Source organism: Meleagris gallopavo, chromosome 20 (assembly GCF_905368555.1).
Source record: "Meleagris gallopavo chromosome 20, MGAL_WU_HG_1.1, whole genome shotgun sequence".
NCBI lineage: Eukaryota > Metazoa > Chordata > Aves > Galliformes > Phasianidae > Meleagris > Meleagris gallopavo.
The window spans coordinates 8861735-8869883 of record NC_139423.1 but is presented as its reverse complement, the minus strand read 5'-3'; positions in this window follow the sequence as shown (position 1 = coordinate 8869883).

The window sequence follows — 8149 nt, the reverse complement described above, 5'->3', positions numbered from 1 at the left end:
GATACTGAGAGACAAAACCCACATGTTCTGATCCAGTAGATGATACTGCTAAATTGGCATCCTCATTGTCTTACAACGACCCTGCATGCGCAGCCTGGTCAGCTGGCAGAGGCTGCAAGCATAGGATTATAGTCTGAAATGTGGCAGAAGGGTGGGAAAACAAAAATATCTACACTCAGAAATGTACGCACGTGAAGTAAATGAGAGCAAAGCAGCACCTGGAAAAGGGCAATAAATACAGCTTCATAGTGAGGAAAAACTACAGGAAACTGAGTACCTGAACACAGTGGAACCAGGAAGGCATATCAAAGCATTAGGAAAAGGCCACAGGTACAGTATAACAAACAAGGGCACCACTGGGCACACACAGATTACTGATCTGTGCAGACTACAACAGCAGAGATCTGGGGAAATAGAAGCAATGTGGATGCAGTATCTTTTTTTTTTTTTTTTTTTTGTATCTGAGAAGTCACATCAGCATTTCGTTTCCTTTTCCTGATACTTTCCTGATGTTTCACTGGAGGTTGGAAAATAACCAGAAAAATTTGAAAAAAAAGTGATTTAGTTTAAAAAGTATTTTGTTAATTCATGCTATTCAGAAGCTAACATACAGTTCTAATAAAAAGTAACATGTAACCATTCTACTCTAGACTTGGAGGTGAGGCACGTACTGAGTTGGGTGTGTTAGTGCCTAGGAAGGACACTCCTTCAGATCTACAAGAGGATTCAGACATTCACATATAGAGGTAAATTCTTGAGTGGGTGTTATACGGAAATCTAACCAAGCAGTTTCACTGAATTCAGTGAATCAAAAACCTCAATGCAATATCTTCAAAACTATATCAGTAGTTTGGCCATGAGCCAGCAGAATGTTCTTGTGGCCAAGAAGGCCAACAGTATCCTAGGGTGTGTTAAAAAGAGAGTGGCCAGTAGGTTGAGGGAGGTGATTATCCCTCTCTACTCTCTCTCTCAAATATATATATATGTCACTTTATATACCACCACATAGTTCATGGTAAAAATGTTTAAAAGTTTGCTTTTAAAGACATTTATATCGTAAGGATTCTTTTAATGAAAAAAAAAAAGAGAAAAAGAAGCATAAAAGTGAAGTGACTTACTGGTTCTGTTCATAAAGGATCTGTTCTGCCTGAAGGATCATGGAGTAAAAATGGGATGGAATCCTCATTGAAGCTGAAATGAAACAAGTGGATATGACTTAATATTCAGTAGTGATTGTAACTAACCCTTGATTTCATTTGTTTATCTGAAAGTTCTTTCATAAACAGTTAAATGTCACTATTTTACAGAACACAAGATAAGGTATACTCATTTAACAGCAAAAAAAGAAGTGAAACTCAAATTTTCTCAATCAATAGGCTTATCCACTACAAAATCATGCAATACCTTTTGATTTTATCATGAAATAAACAGACTACTGTCAAATCTACTGCCTTCCTTTGGGTGATCATTCACTCAGGATGCTCCAACCAAGTTTTTCATATAAACCCTTATTTGACAAAATCTTTGGCACTGCAAATAAGAGAAATCTTTGTAGTCCACAATGAGGAGGTGTTTTGGAGAAAAATCCATATTTGATGAGGGCTTATATATTCATTAAATCAGTGTACCAGTCACGTAAACACATCTATCATATCCGTATCAGTGTGTTACTGACAAAAGCTTCTGGGTCAAAAACATGCAAGCATTTAATAGTTTACTGTTTCATGTTTTGGACAATAAGAACATTGAATCATGTATGGGTATGTCAGTTACATCTAATGAAAATCTCCATGTAAACTATAATTTATTACGCTATACCATTGACATAAATCACCCTTATCTAGTTTTTAATGTAACTGCATGGTGCCAGATTTGGCTAAATGTGGTATTCATAGAGCTGCTTGAATTTGCTGATGTCTGAACTAACAATACCTACAGTTTTCTTGGCAGACACATAAAAGAGTACAGTAGGCTTACCCTTGCAGGAAAGTATGCTGAATTCAGCACATGAAATGTGTTTGTGGTCATCTTAGATCAATTCAGACTGTAGACCAAAAGAGACTCAGAAAAAATTCTAGTTCTATTTTGTGCTTGGTTTACGTTTCTCAACAAAGATAATTAATGACACAGTGAATTGATGATTTCTCTGGGAAGTGTAAGAGGTTACTGCCATCTAGTGCCACGAAGTAGACTCAGCCTCTGTCAGCTACAATATCTTAATATGACAGTGGGAGCATTAGGTAAAAGGGTTTCTTATCAATTGATCTGTGAAGCCAAGGATACAGGTGAGTGACATGGTGACCTTTGGTCTGCCCCTGTGTTCTATCATTGGTTTATATGGAGTAAGATTGTAATGGAAAAGCTCCAGAATCAGAAGCAAAGCAGGGTAGAAATTGTTTTGAGAATGTCTAAGATTATTGGTTTCAGAGACAAGATTAGAAGAGCGGTGTTGCTCAATAAGCCAACAATTTCTAGCCAGGATGGAGCTGTATTTGTCTTTCCTTTTATTGAATAAAAAATAGCAGGACTCTCAGATGGTCTACAGATGGTTTCCTATTAAGCTTTTCTTAAGACCATATGGTAAAAATTTGTCAAGGTTTGAGACTATGGCAATTTCTACATCGACGTTCAGAACTCTGACTTACAATGAAAAGAATATAATTAAAATTTTTCTGTTTGCTCAATGAGACCAGCTTCTGGATCCTGATAAGATGCTTGGGTGGAAACGATGCATTTTAAAGGAAAGGCTGCCAAAGGGAAAACATATTGAAACTGTATGGACTCTGAGCACTGTTAGGTAGTACGCAACTGAAAGAATTTCAGTTGTCAGCACTGAGCACTTCATAATCACTGACAGCCGTAATTTTAACTTGTGCATTAGTAGGAAAGTTGAAAACAAGAAAAAAACATTAGCATGGAAATAGTTTCCAACTTGATCCAAAACTTATCAAAGTTTTGGAGGCTCTTGATTTGAATTTTGGGCCAGCACTTCTAATTGTGAAAGGAGAACTTCAAGTTTGGCTTATGAGCAGCATAAAACAACGCAGAGCTAAATTATTTGCAGAAGACTGATGTTGGAGGCTTCTCTGCATTCTGTCATTTAAAAATCACCACTATGTCCTCAAATAGAGGTGCTACTCAGGAACTGGGAAAGTTGGAATAACTACTTAGTAACTATGGAAATGTTTGGAAAAGTTCCCTCAGCTACACCCTTCTTTTCTGTAATGTATTTCATATCCTATAATGTACAAATTTAAATAAAAATCTGAAGTTTTAAAAAGATTCAAATATTATCTTTTTTCAAATGTGGCTCAAAGTAAAAATGAAAAAAAATATTATTTTTCAAATCTTTCTTTTGAATTAAACCTGTGAATTCTTACCTATGGTTTCCTATTTACTGAAGCACAGAAGAATATCTTCATATTTTGTCCCAGTGAGACTTAGTTTAATAAATGATATAGCATGTCAAAGTATATCTTAAAATCCCTTTCTTCCATTGACAAAGGATGAAATCTCATGCCAGTTTGTTACAAACAAGATTATGACAGCCTCTTGATATCAGCAATTTTACATTTTTTCAGGCTGTCTTGATTTCTCTATTGGGTCAAAGTCTTCCATAAGAAGTCATTTGTTCCTAGTTAGTAGAAGAACACAACTTGCAACTAGAGTAATTTCAGAAGGGCATATAGAAAAGCAGCTCACTGAGATTCTTTTGTGATAGTTCAAAGCGAATCTTTCTATTTCTAGCCGCTTCTACTTGCAATGTGCAATAACCCCACATTCATGACAAGCAAGATACACTTCAGTCCAACTCCATCCTATAGTGATTGGAATGCTAAAAACAGTAAGATCCAAGTCAAATTTGTAACATTTGTTTCTCGAGTTTAATAAAAATACCAAACAGGAGTGCTGGTGAGTGCTGCAATAGCCCTCTGGCATTATAAGAAGCAGACTACAAATGAAATGTTCATTTCCTTTCACCTTGCATTGGAGAACTCTCTTATATCCTTTATAAAGCAACAAAAACAGTGGAATGCTGTGGGCCATTTTGCACTGTTGACTGTGAGAACAACACAAAATGAGTTCCAAAGTGGTATGCTTTGTGAAAATGGAATTGGGCTTGCTGCTTGGGCTATCTTTTAGTCTTTCCTTACCTATGCATTTATTATCCAGTTTGCAAGTCATCTTCACTGTTCCTATGATTTCAGGAGCTAATCATTACCTCAATTTATTATCAAAGGGCATAGCAATGATGTATCTATAAACAATCCTCCTGTAAAAAGAAACACAAGATAGGTCTCTTCCTCCCTTTTCTGGTCCCTCTCCCATCTTTAAGTACATTCAAGACGTCATTCATGCTCATCAAAGAGAAAGCTTACCCCTTTCTAGGATCTGTATCCACTCACATCTTCTAGCATCTGCCAAAGATGTACAACAACAGTGTAGGCTAAGAATGAGGTTTATTACTGGAATTCCTTGTACAGTACAAACCCACACAGTCAGAAACTCAAAGCAGGCTTACAAATCTCCTGGCACTGCAAAAAATACATCTCACCCCAGGCTACCAAAGAGTGAAGAAAGTACTGAAAAACCTGCCCATTAGCTTTTTATTTTCTTTGTTATATACACAACCACTTCCCAAATAAAGTGAAATGTAGATATTTCCCACTGAAGAGAAACTATTTATTTTTCTTAACTTATGATCAAAAATAGGCTTGATGTGCATTAATAGAAGGGTACTGCTTTCAAGTCAATTTCCTTTCATTGCAACCACAGCAACAGAACAAGAAGCTGAGTAACTAAAGCAGCAAAGTTGGGAGCTGTTAATGATGAATCTGAAACTGCCTTTGTTCTGTGACATTAATGTAATGACAGGTATGATCCCAAAAGAGAGGCTGCTGTAGCAGGTAGAAAACAGCTCTCTTCACAGGTCAGGCTTAGTTACTATATCAGCTTCTAGAAGGGACTGACAGCTTCATAAGATTAAAGGAAAGGCCATTCCATCAAGGAAACAGAAAACAAGTCTTTTATTCCTGAAGAAACAGCAACACCGTATGGATTCATGGGACCTTTTTCTACTTCCTTTTTGCAAAGATGAACATCCTTCTCCTACAGTGTGAATGGTGCAATATAAACTAAGCAACACAATGGTAACTGGAAAAGGTTATCCAAAACAAGACTCCAGCATGAACAGATTAAGCTTGAGAAGACAATTAAGCAAGGATCTAACTACAAAAATGAAATTGCTGGCCTAAAGTCTGAAAAAGCCAACAGAAAATCATAATCCAAACTCTGTAAATCCTTCCAACCAAGTATGAAGAAATATCCCTATCTGAGGCTGAAAAGATGGGGCACATTACAATGGTAATGTGGTGGTTTTCCTTCAAATTATATCAGAATAATTGATGGGAATGATTTGTGGCATGGGAAAGTTTGCTCTTGTCACAAGGGAAAGAACTACTAAAAAGGCAGCCTTGGATTGTCTCAGGGGTAAAGGTTTTCCTGATGAGATTATTTATAGAGAATTAGTTTTTATGGTGGGCGTTTTATTTTTTTTTCTCTTGAAAATTCCATCGGTTCCTTGTTATTCATTTCAGATGTTCCATATGAATGAAGCACAAGGTGTCCTCCGCAGGAAAAATCCAGCAGGAACTCAGTAAACTCACCATCACTGTAAGTAAATTCAGAATTTAGAAAATTACAGAAATTGATCAATACTATTTTGTCTTTTCCCTACCACTCACCTAAAGCATTGGAATGAATGGGGTATGTTGAATGATTCCTCTGCAGCACAGAATGTATGTGCAATATGTTTGGTATAATGAACTTATCTCCAACCGGATCAGAACTCTGAGAGCAGTCTGCAGATTTAAAAGATTTCCTTGTTGCATCTGCCAGGACGTTCTGCATGGGAAGTGGATTGCTACTGAGTTTTTATTGTATTTGCAGAACTAGATTTTTGCAGCAGCTGATAAACATTATTATATTTCACCAAGATTATTACACTACACTGTCTTCTACTTATTAACAGCTCTATTATGTTCAGCACAATTATAACAACAGTTTAATTCTCTGAAGTTTTCTATGCCTTTATGTTTCTCGTTAGCGATTCTAAGGAAAATAACATTCTCCTTGTTTAACAAGACATCCTTTTTTTCATACTTTCTTGGGCAGCAAAAAGATGTTTTAAATCGGCATTTAAAATCATATTAATGTAAGAAAGCCCGTATTTATTAAAAAAATAAACTCCTTTAGAATGATGACTTAAAATTCAGACACAAAAGGATACATTCACATACTAACAGCCCAGTGTGCCATTAAAACATCAGGGCACGGGCTTAGAGGGCAATACTGATAGATTATGTCCTTGTCCATCTTCCAAGCTGTTGCTCAGATCACGCTGGATCTCTGACACTCTTCTCCCCAGAAAGACTGCAGGTAACTGGTAAAATGGTACACCACAACATGCTTTGTATTTCCAGTGTCATGTTGTCCTACGTCCATTTTGTGCACTCAGAGGCTTCTACATGTAACACACTCAGGCTATTAGGATATATGGGCAGTCTTTTTTGGATGCAGATCATCTGGATGCAAGTTCTGAGACAGTGATAGTTTCCTTCAATCTCTCCCTTCCCATGGGAAAAAAAGGGGGGAATTTAAAGGTAATTTTCATTTCCATTATTCTTTTTTACTGAAAGACAATTTTCACTTTCCACCAAAATTCCCCCCAAAATTGAAGATGGAACTCTTTCTAGAGTAAATATAATTAGAAAGCAATTTCTTTCATGAGGGTTGATTCAATAAATGACATTCATCCATATGAAGGTATGGGATCTTTTAGCATAATTAGAATGGGATTGTTTTACAGCTGAGCACTCAGTGCCTCTGCTCTCCTACAGTATTGCCTTTCAGCACACTGTGCATCAGCTGCCTAGAAGATATGGAGGAAATGTTTGAGACAGGGCAGGTATCAGAACTTCCCTTTCTTGGTCTGTTCCATTGGAAAGTTAATGCTTTAGATAGTGAGCCAACCTTAGCCTCAGTAATTGAGAATTCCCACTTAACGCTTCCTTCAGATTTGAATTGTTGAATAATTTCTTCCTTCACCTTCTAAATAATAATATATGTTGTTTCTTGCAGAAAAATACTTTTATAGTCTATTCCATGCAATGACTGCATTACAGGAGTATGTGTTTGGTTTTTGTATATCGCGTGTGAAGAAGTTCTCTGATTTCTTTTATATTGCTCAGTACCAAACAAGTGCAAATTATTTTTGTGTAAGTTCATTAATTATCAGCAGTGGCAGACTTTGCAATAAACGTTTGGAGATGGAAGAAATCTTTTCTAGCAGCGAAAATTTATTCCGAATTTGCCCCAGAGAAGTGGGTCTGCATGCTTAGCATTAAAGAAATGATTACAGTGATTATGGATCTCTTAGTTACAGAATTCACAGAAGAAAGTACACCTAAGAAATACTTAATGTCTCACCGTGAATTTATTCCTTTATTTACCCAATCAATTTACACTATTTAGGCCCTGATGATAGTGCATAGGTAAGACGGATAAAAAAGAGTGAGCTCGTTCCTATTGTTTTAAAATTCCTATTATTTTAAAAGAACAAAGGAATATTTACCTAAAATCTGATTCATGAATTCAAATCCATTTCTCATGTAGATATTTCCATCTGATTCTTTTTAATAATTTTCATTTTCAATAACTTTTCAGAACAAAGTGATTATCAATCAAAACTACGTGACCATTTCTTTATTCAGAACTTGAAATTAGTTTCTGGATGCAGTCTGGCTTTACATGAGTCTGATGTTTCCATATGTAAAACACACAGAATGAACACCACTGCTTTGGTCTCCATACCAGAGAATAATAGTGTTATATTTGATTAAGGCTGAGAATGTGTTTAGAAGTGCCTACAGGAATGAAAAATTACAAAGCATATTTATCAAATTCAAACTTTATGGAAACAGAGGAAGCAGGGAATTGTATTAAAGCAGCACTTTTCTTACAAGAGAAACTGAACACCCTTTTGGTTCTCGGTGGTGCTTTAGAGTGATATCCCTCTCTACTTCATGGCTTACTTTTTCTTCCTGAGCTGTACATGAAACAGTACATGATTTCTGTGGCAGCAGTTCCA